Source organism: Anas acuta, chromosome 14 (assembly GCF_963932015.1).
Source record: "Anas acuta chromosome 14, bAnaAcu1.1, whole genome shotgun sequence".
Classification (NCBI taxonomy): domain Eukaryota; kingdom Metazoa; phylum Chordata; class Aves; order Anseriformes; family Anatidae; genus Anas; species Anas acuta.
In genome coordinates, this window is record NC_088992.1 from 14,630,817 (window position 1) to 14,649,160 (window position 18,344).

Sequence of the window (18,344 nt, forward strand, 5' to 3'; positions counted from 1 at the left end):
TTTGCATATGCAATTAATACTGCATATGGTAGCACTTGGTTTGTTAGTTCTTCCTTTAAACAGCGTTCAGTAATCTGCACTTCAAGGAGTAACACACCATGCCAAGCTTTTAAAGTGCTTTACGAACATATTTCATTGATCTTCAGCAACTTCTAGGGGTGCACATTATCATCCTTACTCTACCAATAGATAAAACATTGCACAGAAAATTAATGTACATTTTTTTCAAGGCATTTTGTGCTTAACCCTTAATAAGGCCTAGAAACATGGGTGTAACATCAAGATCCCTGAAAGAAACCGAAAAGGTCCAAACGCTGGCAATAGAAACAGCTAAGGCATGGGAAGATTTCTACATGAGGAGAGATCGGATGGTCTAGACCTAGTTAAAAGAGAATGAATGAACATATGGGCGAGGAGATACAAGCAACCAGGACACAACTTGCCAATGCCTCTTCCCTCTTCATCATGATTTAATGAAAATCTGCAAGTGGAGATGCACTGAAATTCAGAGGCAGGCCATTTAAAAAGAAATAATGCTGCGTACAGCTCATACAGCCCCACAACCGTAACATCTCTGTGGGGCAAGAAGGGGCTCCAAACGCACCTGTGCTCCAAATAAACGCAGCACCCCTTTCTCCTCCATCACCCTGCAAAAGCATGCAGAGGGAAGACACATCATTACACCACGCTTGCAGAAATACATTGCTGGAAGCACGCCTGCTTTAGGTTGTTAACCAATAATAAGCTGTGCAGGGTTCGGAGAGCACCTCCCAGATGGCTAACTCAGAGCTGCTGGGGAGAGGTTTTTTTATTTTTTTTTTGTTTTGTTTTGTTTTAACCCTAAAACTTCCAAGGTTTCCTGCTTGTGCCTCTGTAACATTCACTGCAAGTCACCAGGTAACAGAGGAGAAACAGGAGAGGAACATGACTGGCTGCATCCATGCTTTTGGAAGAACTGCAGGAACAGAGCAGGCTTGCAGCCAGGGCTGAGCAGCACGCTCTTTGCAGGCAACTTTTCCAAGTGCCCTGAAGAAGGTGCTCAGGACTGCTGCCATGGGAGCTGTAAGGAGGGCAGTGACTTTGTTGCTGAAAGTATTTTGCTTCCGAAATCAACAGGAAGATTATCTGAAAGATGCGCATCTGAAATCCATGCTGGAGAAGAAGGTGCTAGCTGAGAAAAAAGAGAGCAGGGCTCCTCATTATAGTAGAAAGTTTACTAATTAGAACTGCCGGTTCCTGGGAATGAGGAATGAGGTTTTCTGTTTTTGTAAGCCTTTAACAACAAGGAAAGCTGCACCTAGGAAGGGATTATACACACACATCCCAGGAAAAAAATAATATTGCCAGCAAGGTCGTCAATTTCAATATTATTTTTTCACATAGGATGTGGAAAACTGAGCTAGAAAAGGAGTCATCTGGACTGGATTCTACCCAGAAGTATGGAAAGTGATAAAATCAATGACATGGGACTAGATTTTTTAATAGGGAAGGAACAGGTTAGAGGATGCTTAGGTTTTGCAATTGGCTGCGCCTGATACAATTCATGCTCTGCTGATGAAATCTCAGGGCTCTTAGCAGATATTGGCAATGCTGAAGTACAGGGATAAGGTGCAGAAGGCTGAAACTGGATAAACACACTTCCTGTCTTTACAAAAGGCAGAGGATGGGGAGATGGGGAATTAGATACCTATCAGCTTAGCTTCAGTTCCTAGAAACAAATAAAACCAAACAATGGGTAAGCAGAGAGAAAATCACAAAGAAAATGAGTGGCTGCTCGATTGGATCTGTTCAGAGTAATTGGTGTCAAACCAATCTCATTTCCTTCAATAGGAAGATAATAGATTTTGTGCCACATCTTGATTTCTCTAAAGCTTTTCACAGGGTTTCATATCAGTTTCTTGTATGTGAGCTAAGAAAACAAAGGGGAGGGGGAGTGGGGGGAATGCAGACCTGCTTGAAAAACTACTCAGAGCAGTGTCAAAGGTTCATTCACAAAACAGAAGAAATAAAAAATCTGAGCTTCATGGGGGCTGTCTTAGGTCTGTCATCAATCATTATGAATGGCAGCTGAATGAGTGTACTTACTAGATTTGCAAATAATACCAAGCTGGGAACGGGGCAAATAGGTTGAGGATCAAATATGGCCTTCAAAATGGTCTTAAAAGTAGAAATTGAAGTCCTAAAATAAATACCAGGACTCCATTCAAAAAGAAAAAAAAAAAAAGCAGAAATCTATCCCTATGCTGTAATAATCATCTGCACAAATGTAGGGGAGAGAAATCTTACTGGTATTAAATCTCCATTAAAAATTGGGAGCTGTGTTAAGCATCAAAACAGTACGTTGCAAAAACCAGGCAAATACTCTTCTAGAAGTACAGCCACAGAGACAGCTTGCAAGACAAATGAAATAGCCCCTCTACTCTTTTCCACGCTGTGAAGATCTCAGCTGGAGTACAACATCTATTCTGGGTCATGCACACCCAGAAAGATATGAGCCAATTAAAGGAAGTCCAAAGCAGAGAGAATGATCAATAGTCTAATAAACAAGACCTGAACAACCTGAGGTTGCTCAGGAAAGGACAGACTGAAAAGAGACGACAAGTACACAAAAGACCGTGCTGAGGAAGAGGTTAATCTGTTCTGCATGTCCTCAGTGGATAGAAGTAACGAGCTTCAGGTTTTGCAGGGAAGAATCAATTTGGTCTGAGGAAAAAGCTTTCCACTAGAGAAGGTAACAAAGCACCAAAATAAATTGCCTAGAGAGACTGAGGACAGTCTGTGTTGGGAGGGCGCTTCATGAAGGAGTCACAGAACAGCTGCCAGGGAGCTGCCCTGGGGCAGACGGGTGCATCAAATTGGGTCCAGAGGGGTCTCTGCTATCGCAGTGCCTCTGCTGCCTCGTGCCCGCTCAGCAGCCTGCCAGCTCACTGTCATAGCAAAACGGAGAGCTCATCACAAGCAGATCCCCTGCATTTGGTATGCAAACTTCAACTAAAAGGGTAGCTTCAAGCTGAAGCTTTCCTTCTGAAGCCCTTCAACACCTCGATACCCTGTACATCTACAGTGCCCTAAGTGCTAAAGCTCTATGGGCTTTAGCATTAGTAAGTATTTGGGGGCGTTGGGAAATGGCACGGATAAAATTCCCAGCAGGAATGTGCAAGGTCACACAGAAAGTCAGCGACAGAACACATAGCAGTGTCCTCTGCCTCAGACACCCTTGCTGTTGCCAGCTGCTCGCCCTCCCCTCCGCTATTTTCGTACAGATGTACAACATTCATTAACCTTCTCACCAGACCAGAAAGCTAAATTCCATGTCCACCTTCCCGAGCTGCTCAGAAACTTATTGGTTTCTTGTTCTCATGCATAAATTTAGAACCAGTTTAATTTTCTGGGCAGTAAATTGTTAATTATCAGAGCCCAGGCAATCAAGCTAGATGCTACAGAACTGCTAGCTCTGGAGCAGCCAGTTGCCACTTTGAGACGTGCCCATCCTGAATCCCCTCTGCTGGAATTAGCACTCACTTCCCAGCCCAGGAAACAGAAAAAAAAGGTGTGGTGGGAATCGTTCACAAGCGGGCACCTGGGGGCTGTGACCAGAAAGGGCTGGGCTCTGACATGAGCATCGTCCTGTCCCAGGTCCCTGGAGGAGATGAGCTCCTAGCTGGGTCTGGAGTCAGCTGGCAGAGCCCCTGGGGCTGACCGTGCTCTCTGCTCCCCCTACCCCCCTCTCCCACTTGCATCACCCATGTCCTGGTTTATGGTGGAGGGCGGCTGTCACACCCCTTCACTTTTCTGAGAGATTTCTTTATAATTTGCATGCGTGTGTCTTTGCGTAATGGCATGCTGGGGAGTTCAAAGCTGTTTTCTCACTTTGAAAGTAGTCCTTGCGTGTAAGCTGTCCCGAGTCTGATGTGCACCAGGCTTGTATTTTTGTTCTTGATTGAGTACTGCTGCACTGTATTCCTTTTAAAACTCCAGCTATTCTGGGAGAGGTGTATAATTTAATATGTTCAATAGATTTCTTGTCAGGCATTCATGTACGACTTCCTTCATCTCACACTCAGATGTTTGATTTTCCACAGTAATTGGATTTGCCGCATTTGTGTTTACTTTTACGACCTATGGTAAATGATACTTTTTTAGCCAGGGACTACTAAAGCTTTTGCCAGAGCCTCCAGTAACCTACCATGGAAGTTTTTGCTGAAACCTCAGTGTCAATTTTCAGTGTCAATTTTTGCTGAATTCTCAGTGTCAATGCAAAATCCTTTTTACATAGGGTGTTAACGTACACGTAATATAGTCTGAACACTACATTAAAAGAAAGCTCTTCCTTACAAGAGTGGCTGTGGGCACACAGCACAACGTTATTAGCTTACTGTATGGTCAGATGCACAGCTATCTAACGTATTGACAGTGAGCCAGGTCCTGGGTGTCCAAGCAGAGACCAGGAAGAACAATTTTGCTTACAGGAACCATCTAAAGCCCGTTCACAGGCAGAACTGGCCTCCCTGCGAAGGCAATGTGAGAAATCCGAAGATATGGTGCTGGGGAGACCTCCAAAGCCTCCTGCAGGGACACAGCCAGTGTCCCAGGGAACTTGGAGCCATGAAGCTGGTCTAGGACTGCAGAAAACAAAAGCTGTGAGAAGGTGAGAGCTGTATGGCATCACATGCCTCGTCACAGTCCTCTGCCAGTAAAGCTGAAATCTAGAGAAACAATCTCCTCAGCAAGCACTGAGACCTGCTGAGAGCAGGTGGGAGACCTCCTAGCAGGGTGGGGAGGGCTGCCAGCCCCTAACTAGGCAGGACAGAGGCCAGGAGTAATGCCAGGTTAAAAGACTCATGTCTTTAACTTCAGGAAAGCACACACAGGGCACACTTTTTAATTTGTGTTTGGTGCTTGCATCGGTGGTCCTCAAGTTTCTCATACAAGTCCTAGCACATTTGTTTTCTTTCTTCTCTCCCCAATCACACGCATGCTGTATTTGGTGTTGTCAGTTGTGCTCAGGACTCACTGGAGCTGCTTTCAGCCCTTTCCTTTTGTATTTAAAACACCCAGCCGTGATTTCTAAGCAGCCGAGCTCAAAAAGATGCTTTTACAATTAAGAAGCAGAAGGTCACACAGCTGCAGGGAGCGATACCGCATCCTGCAGGAGGTGGAAAGGAGCACAAAGGCCCCGGTGCAGGCTGCCCAGCCGCTGCTCTCGTGCAGGATGCGGAGCAGGCAGCCGGGCTGTGTGTGCACAGCGATGCTGCCAGCCTGCTCCCAGCAGAGCCCTCCACGGGCTTCTCCCACCAGCTTCACAGAGGCCAGCTGGGGGCAGGAACTTGTTCCTCGCTGCATTCCCTACTCATCATTACACTGCGTGGTCTGCGGGGACTCCCAGGGTACGGGCCTCAAGTTTTCTAAATATGAAGACTAAAACCGAGGGCAGTGAGTGTCCAGGAGGCGGTGAGGAGCATCAGAGGGTGCGCAGCAGTTCCAGCAGCCAGCAATCCTCCTGGCAACAACTGCAGGTACACAGCACCAGCTGCTAACTGCAGCCAGCCCGTCCTCAGTCCTGTTATCCTGGCAAGTTTTTGAGTTATATTAGACTGGCTGAGCAGCTCGCTTGCTGTCCTAGACCACCCCTGAAAGATAGCTCTGAGTCTCATGCAGCACATAGCACCGGGACAATCCGACAGAACTACAGAAAAAAGACTTCCTCTTTTTCCTTGCTACTGGAGCATTTTCCCACCCTACAGTCGATGCGTACTGTACAGTGAAATTTTCACAAGAATGAGCCAGGAAAAGAAAAACCACACAACTTTCTGAAGATGTCAGAATTAGGGCATCTCAGCATTGTTGGGATGTTTATTGAATTCATATTTTTCCTCCTCATCAAATGACACAAGAGAATAAATTCTTTAAGAATAGTAACAATACAGAGGTCAGGACAAAAGGCAAAAAAGGGGACAATTTTGACGACTGGTAAAATCCTTTGAATCCAGGAGAACTGATCTCCGAAGCAATTTTAAGCACAGAAGCATCCAGTTAGGACAGAAGTGGGTCAGGTGTTTAATGGAAAAGCACAGACTAAAGCAAAAAGGTTTTTTCCACTTCACAGTACAGCAATCTTGGATTGAATAGCAAGCCCAAAGCTAGAGGTTTGTGAGATACAGGAATGTCGATACGAACTCTGCACTAGCTGGTTAGGGGAGTCCAGCGAGCACCCCAGAGAGATGCCGTCTGTCACGGTGGGCTCCTGCGAACTGTGGGGCACAGAAGCTCCCCTGGCCTCTCAGAGAGACCTGAACTGATGAAGACAGGCATTCCTGTCGGCTCTCTGCATCTCGCATGCAGTTTCTGCCTGCCTTGTCCTGTGGCAGGACTTTCCAGCAGTATGTATGTAGGTGGGAGGAGGTACAAGCTGACCTGGAGCCAGGCACCACTGCCGGCACGTTCACAGCAGCTCCACCGATGTGACAGCTTGTGGTGACACTCAGATCTCACCCCTTCTCGTGCTGACACCATCGCCCCTGGGGATGCACATATACTTGCAGTTCCTGCCTGAGAAAAGAATGGTTTCGTGATGTCTGGAGATGGACCAGGAAGACAAAACTCAGGCTGTTTCAGCCGTGAGCTTCTTCTTTAAGTTCTCCCAGCTCCTCTTAAGCTTTGAAGTGTTCCTACAGAGCCTGCTAGGACAATGTGTCCCAAGATGCCTGCTCGTGCTCAGTGGTATCACCAGATAAATACGAGTAAGTTAACGTAGACAGGACGAGAGCAGGCATCACTGGTGAGCCTCAGAGCCTGCAGCACTCAGCCTGGCTGCCCTCACAGTGTGTTAGCTGCAGCTCTACAGCACCAAGCTGCTCCCTAACCCCTAGCTCAAGGACCTTGGGCTCTGGGGCAGAAGTTTCTACAGCTGGAACGTGATGTTTTTGCTATTTGCAAGGAGTTTTGTATTATTACTATTATTTTTAATGCCTCTGTTTGGTGCTTAGGCAAAGAAGCCACCCTGCATGCAGTAGAAGGGACAGTCACAAACAGGAACGGAGCAGCCACAGAGCATAATGACAGTGTGTACGGGCTTCTGGCTTCTCCGACACCAAAAAGTATGTTATACAGAAGATATATGTTATACAAACTGCTTCATTATCTCACAAAATAAGAATATAGAGTGGTTTGATAATACCTATGTTAAGTGGGATTTTTAACGGCTGTAGAATCTCTGTGCAGTATTATGTTAAGGGCCAATAAGTTAATCTTACATTGCCCAGTGTGTGCACACTGTCTGGAAGCTGTGCAGATACGCTCACAACAACCACTGCCTTAATGCAGCATTTCCAGTTTCAGGAGAAAACCCGTGTGAAGAACAGTGTGAGAGTTGTGCATTATTTGTGCAATGATTCTGGATGGCTGTTTGTTTCCCTGCTTTGGCACAGGATGCTAGACGTGCTACCTCCTGCCCTGACTTCTCTGAGAGACCAGAGGAAACCTGAGCTGAGTTACCCCGAGCACCACCAGCTCTACCTCTCTGCCAGACTGAAGCCCTCAGCATGGGACAGAGCTGTGAAAAATGAAGGAAATTGGCTTGGAGTTCTGTTTAAAAAGGAGCCTGATGAATGGGAACAGAAAGGAGCCTGAGATCCTTTGGGCTGCATCTCACAGCCTGATGCTGGCAAGTGCTTGGGTAAGGGGGGCTGCCGAGCAGGGCAAGGCGAGGTGAGGCTGCTTCCCAAGAGGCAGTCACTGATTGACCCGAGGCTCCAGCTGACGTGTCCCAAAGCTAGACACTTCGTTTCCAAGAGACTAAGCTATCTAGCTTTCCATTTAAAAATGCCCTCAGTGGTGGAGGCTCTTCCAAGGAATTAAACAAAACCTTTCAAACTGAAGGAGCCAGAGGAAGGAGCCACAGAGCTGACACAAAGTGTTTGGAGCATCGCCTCTTGGGAGGAAAGAAGGAAATGATGCTCACTGCTGGTTAAATGCAATGCATCCTTGTTGTTTGTGCTGCCAGGAGCCATCTGGCCTTCAGTTACAAAGTGCTTACCCTTTGGTCTCCCCTGGTACCTGCAGAAGGTTACTCTCCCTGCCACCTTTTCTCCCTCCAGCCCTGAGCTGCCCGATGAGAAGACGCCAGGAACATCTAGGCAGTGTGTGAGAACCAGGCTTTATCTCTCCCCAGAACCAATCCCACTCCTATCAGAAATGCCAGAGCCTCTCACCCTCCTTGCTGATGTCCCCTATCTAGGATGTTTGGTAAATTGGGACAGCAGCTGATGCAAACACAGACTGCCTGCCAGAATAAAAATCACCTTTTTGCTCGATGGAGGGGATGACCAAGAGCGACAGCACTGTGGCAATGGGGGAAATCAACTCTGCTCAGTCACTGTGATACAAGACAACACTGAAAACTGCATTTAGTAGACAGAAATGTTGTAATGTCTTTAGAACTTAGGTAGTAATAGGAGTCAGAGAAAGACTTCATTCTTGCCCATTCTGCTCTGTCTGTAGTGCAGGCTCCTCCCCACCAAAGAGAAGAGCTACATTCTTCTGCCCTAGCCTGCTTTGCTGCCTTCTTTGTCTTGACAGCTTTTTACACATTGAGAGATCTTATTTTGATACTTTCTGCACCTGAAGGAAATGAGCATGCCCAAAGAATTCACTGGATCTGAGAAAGGTGGGGCTCTATGTTTACCTGGGAAACTTGCGCACTTTCTTTGGAAAAAAATTTGCAATTGCAGGAGATGAGCAGAAATATCCTGCTGATATTACAAATCAAGAGCGATGTAAGATTAGTGGGAAAAAGGTAGGATCCTCATTGTGCATGAAACCCATCAAGTCCCCCGTGACGATCTCTCAGCCAACTTCTAAGGAGTGAATTAGATGATCACTACGGTGAGTCTGTCAGTGGTGGCAGAGCGAAGAGAGAGGTTTATAATGTGCACAGCAGTACATAATAGTGTGCCCTGTTAGCAAATTCATAGGGCTTCATCTCTACTGATTTGGTACCTTTCCATTTAAAAGTTCCATGTGTTTTATGCTCAACGTTAACCTTGTAGGAAACTGAATCTGGTCATTACTTTTAACTCCATTTTACATATAAGTAAATCAAATACGCAGAGAAAAAGACATTTTGTCTGTCCCAGCATCAACGTGGAGAAGTGAGAATAGAAACTCTGACAGCCCTGCCATGGTTAGGATGTGGAACCCCTGGCAGACAGCAGCAAAGAGGCTTGTTTCTGTTCAGAAAGTCCTCGTCTCTTGCTTATTCTGTGCTCACAGAGAGGGGCACAGTCCTGTTAGCTCACTGCAGTGTGCACAGGTGGTTTGCAGGCCAGAGCCCCTCTCTGTGAATATAAACACTTCCTAAGGAAAGCCAAGAACAGGCAACAGGCAAAAATCCCAAAGCTGGCCCAGAGAACTGGGTACTTGCTACAAACAGCTCACACCGGCTGCACCACTCCAGCTTAACCCCAAAACGTTTTCACTCAGGACACCAAGTCACACCACCCCTGCTGCCCTCCTTCAGATCGTCTGTGACAACTTTGTGGTGACCAGGAGCAGGAGGGCAGGTTGGGGGGCGTGCTGCGGGCACAGGAGGCCGGGCCCCAGGTGCGTACCGAGCACCACCAAGGACGAGAGGAGAGGCAGCAGACAACTGTGCTGGAACTGCCAGGGTAACAGAACGAAAATATCACAGCCCTGATAATGATTTTCTTTCAGCCTGGGAGCGTGTGACAGCTGGCCAGCTCTGCAGCGAGCATCTCACCGCTCGCAAAGGACACAGGGCTGCCGTGGCTGTTATTCTGGACGATGCTGCTTGGGCTCAGCCTGCCCACGGGCAGTCCTGTTCCAGCACAAGGACAGCCCTCTGAGCTCAGTCAGGGACGTTGCCGTGATGGATTTTTGCTTTCTTTCTTTCTTTTTTTTTTTTTTTTTTTTTTAAGAGGAAGAACGGTCACAGATGGGCCTGAAAGGGCGAACCTTGAGTGTGGGCAACAGAAAACACAAAATCAGAGCTTTCAGTCCATTCTGTGGCCATGCATTTGCAGCACTCCCCTTCTGGTGCATAAACAAGCTGGTGCAGCCCGAGGCGTCCTGCTCACCATCACAGGCCGCAGCTGGCCACCCAGCAGCCCAGCACACTGCAGCTGGGGCATTTGGGCCCCTGCCACAAGAGCTCAGCAGCTGGCGGTGCAAAACTCTGACCCAAGAGCCAGGGGCTGCCCTACAAGCGAGCAACGTACAGGAAGCAAGCCTGGGCCTAGACTTACAAAGGGGCCTTCTTAAAGTGAGTAAAATGGAAAATGAAGAGGAGCTGAGAGCCCAGCAACAGCCAGCAGGGTCTGTGCACACCTGCAGTGGCTCCTACTTGTGCAGAGGAGCACCAGCTCTGTGCTGTGGCAGGGGCAGACACGCTGCCCTCCCCAGAGCAGCCAGGAGCACATCATGCAGCACTTCACCCTGCCAGGAGCGGCCTCCTCAGTGCCCAGACGGGTGGCTGGAGCCCTACCTTGCTGAAGCAGCTGCTTGAAGCCAGCACACAGAGGTCCCTGTAAGGGCTAAGGCTTGGTGCATTCAGTAGTTATGATTACGGCAGCGTTGGTGGGGCTGACAGAGCATGTGAGTAATGCAAGGCACAGGAGGAAACTTGGGAGAACAGCGGGTGATACCTGAGATCTGTTAATACAAGCACGTGCTCTTGGTGCAAATTACTCACATTTGGTCCAGGCTGGCCCATGGTGATCTTCTGTCTTTAACAAAAATGGTTTACCAGCCTAAACATTTATTTAGTAGCTGGGAGAGGATACGAATCATTCACACCATCAGAGCTCTGTCCTTTCCAACAGCAGAAGAGACGGGCATCATGCTCAGTGAAAAAGTACAAGTTTGGGTTTTGACAGCCCAGAATGAAATTTGAGTTTGATGCTCCCTGCTAAGCCGTAGCCAGAGAGCAGGGGTCTTTGAACGGGAGCTGTGGCTCCTCATCACCAGGAGACAGCAAACCTCATGTAACAGGGAAGCCACTGCCTGGGCTGTCAGGGGAAACTTCACTCCTTCCCTCTGCCCCAGAACAAATCCTGGCATCCCAGAAACCACAGGCTGAAGCTGAAAGACAGTAATTTTCCCCAGGAACATCTAGTTGTTGAGCAGCTGCTACAGAAACTGTTCTCCGCTACATTTTAATACAAATGGAGCAGATGGAGAATGGCTTGGGAGGATTTGTTGGTTTTTTTTTTTTTTTTTTTTTGCAAACTTTTTAATATTGTTTCCGAACCATTTTTTGATGCAGACAACAGTTCAGGAAAACTCTGAAGACCTCCCCTTTGCTCAGTTACATGACAGGTGGTTTGGGCTAATGCTTTTGCAAAGCAGTTTACAAGTCTGAGTGCTCCACAAGATGCTCAGCAGCACAAAGTCTGCTCAGCACATTCTCCTCAGCACATTCTCCTCTCCAGATGCCTACGAGCATTAGTTTAAGAGCAAAAGGACTGCTAGATCTGAGAACTCAACCCCCACGGTTAGCATCTCCTTTCAGTAACCAACCTTCAGAAGAAGAAATTCATCGCTGCCTGGATGGTGTTTCACGAAGTTGAGCCCGTTTCTGCCCATGGTCATTCTGGTCCTTCTCCTCCATTAAATAAATTACAGATTTTTGCACCCATACTTGTAAGAGTCACTTGGAAAACCTCTATACAGGTAGTACTGATGAACATAACAATCACAGTGTTTCAACACATGGGCAGCATGGTATTGGGGCACTTTTGCAGCATAAACGAGGCCCACAGCCACTACAAGAGCTACGAACTGCAGCGATGGGTGACGCGGGACAAAGGCTCCTTCCAGCCTCTTCAGCTGCTTGCTGGCAGTCCGTGTGCTCTGCTCGAGGCGTAGTACGCACTGCTGCATGCACCCCACACATGTTTGCTCTGCTGACAGTGGGACCACAGGATTTTAGTTTTGTGCTAGGATAAGCCGGCCTTGAGGCATTTACACTGTAGTGGCAGTGCAGATTCCTCAGCAGTAGCACACAACGAGAGTCCTACGGGGTCAAGCGGGGCTACTAATATAAATAAAAGCCAACACCAGTTAAAACTTTTTCCTAGTAGAATATTAAGTATAATTTCTTTGTATAACAACTAGCGTGCAAGGAATAAAAATTATTGTATCAAATAGTCAGTAGTCTCTGCTGAAAAATAATGTGTCAACCTGATTTAAGCCACCTTAACATGAAAATAAGGCAAGCAGCAGCCTCCGCAAGGACACGAACTTCATTACAGTATGTATGTGCTGCACGTTCCTACACAGGGTCAGCACTGCAGAAGCAACGGGGATGAAGCTATAATTATGTATATGTTCAAACTATGGAGGATGAATGTGCCAACTTCACCTGAAGTCCTAGTAAATAAGTAAAGTTTATCTCACTCAGCATAATCCACAAAATTTATCTTTTCCAGCATAATCCACAAAGTAGCTCCAACCTTGTGCTCTGTATTTTAATCTAAACTCCATCAGAGAACAGCTAGACATCATTATGATGTGCCCTGAATTACTCCAATATCCCAAATTTCCCCCTCCCTAGGGGCTAAGGGTACCAGACGAGCAGTTCCTCCCCTGGGACACGAACACAGCTCCCAGCTCTGCGAGGGGACGTGACACCAGCAGGATGCAGCCGCCCAAACACAAGCAGCTGTCTCTCCTAAGGCTTCCTTCTCCAATGCTCGCTCTCTCTCTCTTTTTTCTTTAACCCAAGTTTATAAATAGCATCTGCCCTTCAAATGCATGCAGGCAGACAACAAAAGGATCCCAAAAAAACAGGTGCTCAGAAGGACTGATTCAGTATGGACCTTGCTGGAGCTGCCAATGGGAAATTAACTGGACATGAGGCACCGTAAAACACTTCTCTGTACCAGGAGCACCCAGATTACCGAAGACTCATAAAAGCAAAAATAAATGCATTTTTCTGTAGCCATCCTGTCTTGCTTGCACAATTTCATCATTTCCATAGACCTTGCAAAGCTTGAGCTGGTAAATACAGCAATCGCAAATCTATTGCCCTAGCTTCAAAATGCCATTTCACGATGCTGTGCAACAATTATTGCTGGGCACCTCCTAATTAGTCCAAACATCTAAGAGGTTAAGGGAAAATAATCAAAGCAGCAGGAAGTAAGAGAAACACACACACATACACGAGAAGTAAAAACTAAAGCAAACAACCAACGGACCGAAAGTTTTACAACTTTTTTTCCTCCAGTAAATACTTGCTGCTAGTCTCCAAGGTTCTTTGAACCTTGTTCTAAATTTTGTCAAGTAATTAATATGAGACGAGCAGGCTGTCATGAGCTTTGAAGCAGAAAGGAGTAATTGTTCGGCATCTGTGGGGAGCTGAAGGTTACTTTAATACCTGCGTATTACTCGCTCGCCATGAAAAACGACCCTCGAGTTTCCATAAAAAGCAGCTGTTTGATGTATATCACATTCAGGAACATTTAGACTACATTGTAAATCTACTCTTCCTATTAAACAGTGAGTCTATCTGCACAGACATGTTTTGATTTATGGAGCTCGCTGTCTAAAATTCATCCCTTCTGCCTCTATGTACCATCTCCACGTTTCTACATGAATTACACTGTTTATAAAAACAGAGAGGTAACGAGAATTAAAGCATCTCCGGCAGTCAGCTCCCTCAAACTATCTTCAGCAAAGCATATTTACATTTCTATCAGCAGTGTTTTTGTAAAGCATTCCCGAGACTAGAGAGGAAGACCGGGCAGATTTGTTACTGATAAATATTCTGGTAAATCCTGATAGAAACATTCATCCAAATAAGCTCAGTAAGATTTTTGGATTTTCTGTTAATAACAGCCAAAAGCTAAGAATCAGCCATGACATTTCCAGCAATTAGAACAAATTGAGAAGCTACAAGGATAAACTTACTAAAATGCAAAGCCTTCTTTCATTCAGAGCTCCAGGACGCAAGCTGCTGTTTACTAAAGCATTCGGATCTGTACTGAAGTTCTTGAAACAATCTCAAACAGGCAAAGAATCATTTAAGATTATATGACATTTGTTTTCAGAGCTGCAGTGAAAGCTACAATGCTATTCTGACACAGAAAATACAATGCATTTGTCTAAAGAAAGCATCTGAAAGTTATCTGAGCTCCTCTGATAGTCAAACACTGCACATGCACAGATTAAAGTATAATGCTCTGCAGCAAATGGCTTTCAGAATAAAATATTTTCTATTTCTTATCATCCTACCTTCATAATTTCCTTCTAGGAGACCCAGATGCTCAAGAGCCTTCACAAATCCAACAATGATCACCAGTACAACAATCATTTCAAGTCCCTCCAAGTTCATCTTGAAAAATTATTCACGTAAAAGCATCTTTTCTCAGGGAGCGTCCTGACTTCGGAGTTAGACTTTAATTAAAAAGCCCTCCTAGCCCAAGACATGCCACACGACCAGATAAATACAATGCCAAGGAAGCCCAGCATATTCCCACCATAAAACATTTCTATTGACAGCAAGATGAACACAGGAATGTAAGGAAGTCAAATCTTACCATGTCTGCATCACTTGCCTGCCTGGATACAGATGTTTCAGTCTCTAAGGCAACAGAATATACAGTAACCACTTTGTTTTGCATTTCCTCTCAGTCACAGCCAAAATTCACCAAATCTGCCTGGTATCTGGTAAAGCCTGATGCTGCTTTTTCCACACTGAATTACAGGTTTAGGGAGATCCCGTGCTGAAACAACACCCGGGGAAAAGTGCAAACACAACCTTTGCTCGATCCTACAGTGAACTTGAGCAAACTCACAGCAAAATCATTTCATTTAGGAAATGACCCACTGCTGCATTTCCCTGTTGGGGGACATCCATCTGGGTGCAGTTACAGCCTGTTAGCAACACACTCAATTTGCTTGCTTTCCCCCACTGCAGACATGTTTTACAGCAAATCCAGGCACTTGGTACAACAGCAAACAGGGTACGGGGGGACTTGCTAGGGGGAAACACATTTTGAAGCTGTGGGGACATGTGGGAGACAAAGGAGCCTTGCTGGGGGTCAGCTGTGGCTCCCTGGGCACGTTCGGGATGAGAGGAGGGCAGGGAGGAGAGCGGGGACACTGTGCCTGGGGCACTGCGAGCACTTGGTGTTCCCACTGACATTGCTCCCAGGCCCCCGGCCCTGGCAATTAGGGACAGGATCTCTGAAGGACCCGAGCAAGCTGACAGCAGATGTGAGCACGCCTGCACTCGGCTCTCCCAAAGCCCTCCTGCAATCCTGGCCCCGTGTCCCAGCGGCTCCATTACTTGGCCTGCTGTGGGCACCTCTGGGGCACGGCCAGGAACCAGGCCCACGGAGCCTCCTGAAAGCCCTACGCGGTCTCTGTTCACTTCAGCAATACTTGGCTGTGCTGTGGTGTCTTGCTAACGGCCCGAATGAAGCTCTGCTACCCGTGTGATTGTTCCAAGGTATGAATATTGCAGACGTGCTCCTCCATCATTAATACAATTAACATCCCCAGCAGCTACAGCTTTTGTCAGTATCCCATGCAAAAACAAACCTTGCCTTTTTCCCTTCTCCATCAAACTTCAGTTGAGGACCTCACAGCTCCCTCCCCAGGGGAGGTTCAGCAGCTGCTGAGGTATCAAATCCATGGACATGGAACCAGCTCTGGGACAGCCCGAACGGGAGGTGTGATAACGCACAACAACAAATAATGTTTTAGTGCAGAAGGGAAAAGGAGGAGACACCACCTGATGGAAATGGACTGGGATGGAGGGGAAAAAGGAGGAAATGACTTTAGCCTAGGTTTGGCCAAGTTTAAAACCCCTGTTCCTAAGTAAAAGTGAGATGAACTGGGGGACGTGATGCCAATAAGAATTCAAAATTAATTTTGGTTCTCAGGGATATCTCACAGCCCAGTGAGCTTGTACTGTTCTGTTTGCTGCTGCTGTTAGCTGAGCTCCCAACGTAACTGATTACCAACTAGGAATTTATATTTCTTGTCAAAAAACTACTTTGTAGAAAATAAAATGCTCCTCAGAAATGGATTTTTTTTTTGACTTTGGCTGTGCTTCCAGAGCTGCCCAGCCTCCTGGTGTGGTGGCACCGCCACCCTCCCTGCCTGGGCTGGGGGGCAAAGCCCAAGCCCCACATCAGCCCGGGCAGGGCAGGAGCTCTGGCAGGGAGCTCTTGCACCCCAAAACATGGAGAAGGGACTTCCACAGGCTCTCCCTTCCTTTCGGGAAGCTTTCCTTACCAAATTATTGGTGTCTCTGCACCCCACTGCTCAGAGGCTCTTTGAAAGGTTTCCTCTTTTTTCATGCACAGCAATTTTTAAACCTCGGAGCGCTTCCCTGCTGTTGCCTGGCCAGCCCGAGCCACCAGTAAGTGCCTTTGGGGTCGAGGGAAGAGGAGCCCACTCAAATATACTCCAATGAAAACTGATTTAGCTTGGACGTGCCGACAGAGCAAAGCTGCAGGCTGTGTGCTTCATGCCAGCTACCTCCTCCCGGCAATATATCGCGTCTGTAACAAACCTCAATATAATTCGCCATCACTCTTGTTTGAGCTTCAGCAATTCAAACTACTGACAGCATTTCTCTGGCTGGGCTCCCTGGGAGATGCTCCTGGAGATGCTCCCACTCCCTGTCTGCTATTGGTAAGCTTGAAGTGGTGCAGAACCGGGCATGCAGGGGGCTGGCATGCAGGGTGCGAGGTGTGGGGCTGGCAGCACGGGCGGACGGCTCATGGCACTGCCCGCCTGTGCCCCACTGAACACCGACAGATCTCCAAGCTAACTCTCACACACCTCGGACAGCAGTGACTGGGAAATCTATCAGGAGAGCGCCAAGACAGCCAGCTAATCTGCCAGTTAAATGTTCCTGGGCAGCTAACCTCAAGGGCAAGTCTGTTTGACCCCACTGTCCCGGTTTGCAGGCCAGATACCCTATTCTTCCCCTACACAAACCTTTATTTATTTATTTATTAATCCCTGGAAACTTGGCTAAGTCCAAAGAGGAGGAGAAGACCTGCCCAGCAGCACAGCAGCACTCTGGCCAGGGTAGGAACCAACAGAATTACACCTGCGGGCACCTGCCAACAGGGCAGAGCACTGCACGTCCTGCAGCCTTTTGCAAAGCCACTGCACCGCACAGCCACACCGCTAGCTCGGGGCAGGGATTCCCAAACCGATCCCCGTGCTCCTGCTCCTCGCGTCTCTCGTAGCTTCTCTAGACAGTACCCAGTTCTCTAGACAGCAGTCCTGCTGCAGCAGACTCCTGCTGATCCATCATTTTATTAATAGCATGATTACAGTATAAATATTTCATTCCGTGGTGTGTAGGAGGCTTCATTATGCCTCGGTATCTTTGCATGCATATCTTCTTTAAATACAGCTCTGTTAAAACTTATGGCAAACGTGTCAGCTCCAGCTCTTTCAATATTTCCTTTAATGCTTTCAGTATTTTCTCAAATGCTAATAATGTTAAATTCCAGGCCAATTTATTCAGTGAAAAAAATCCACATCCATTTATTTTATAATGGAGTCATACAAAAAGATGCAGTGAGAATCTAATGCAGATGGGAATTAAGTCTTTGAAAAAATGACTGTTGTTATTTTCCTACTTTATTTGCTATGTAAGGAGCAGCGTGGGAGCACTGGTTAGGTTTTCAGGGCAGTATTTTCACCTTTCAATGTTTCACCAATACACTTGGCCACACACTTTTTTTTTTTTCTCAGAGAACTAACCACGTCCTTCATACAAACATTATTAGCGCTGCTCAATGTTTTAATCCAGGACCAAACAGCAGTATGAAAGCTGAATTACACCTTTAATACAGCAAGTGCCACTCTTCTGGCTGTCCTCCATCCCATAAGAGGCAATGCAAAACACTTGCAAAGCGTTGTAAAGTTTTACCACCCCCAGGGTCTGCCAGCAGCTCACACGTTTATTCATTATTTTTACAGTTCTGATCTCGGCAGCTCTGTGGGTTTCTCAGTTTAAATAAATGATAAAATATTAAATTAGGACATCTCGGGTAGAGATCTAATATTCAGGTGAACACTGAGGAGAAATTTCAGCTCGAGTCACTTAAAATTATGCTTTGATTAGGGTTCAATGATACCAGTGGTCTCTGAAGTGATTACAAGACCCACATTTGCTTCCAAAGCAATGGTTAATTAACATCAGCACTGAGCTTCTGGTTACAGCAAGGTGCATTTTCTACAGAGGCTGTTTGAACCTGCCTCAGAAGTGAAATCCCATGGCTTTGGGCGTGTGTACCCATGGCAGGAGCGTGCAAAATCAGTAGCTCAGAAGGGCTGCAGCCGCTGGGAGGCGG

The 18,344-nt window shown here is 46.8% G+C and overlaps 1 protein-coding gene across 8 annotated transcripts in view; it reads right to left on the bottom strand.

Annotated features, from left to right (window-relative positions):
- Positions 1–18,344, bottom strand: part of KCNIP1 (potassium voltage-gated channel interacting protein 1) — a 364,985-nt gene that overhangs the window by 96,419 nt on the left and 250,222 nt on the right. Inside the window, exon 1 of one of the 8 annotated variants that reach the window (XM_068698194.1) lies at positions 14,251–14,275. The exons of the other annotated variants lie outside the window; for them this stretch is intronic. The gene's annotated coding sequence lies outside the window, so the exon portion shown is untranslated. Of the gene's footprint in view, positions 1–14,250; positions 14,276–18,344 lie in introns of those variants that run through there. 8 annotated transcript variants of the gene reach the window in all.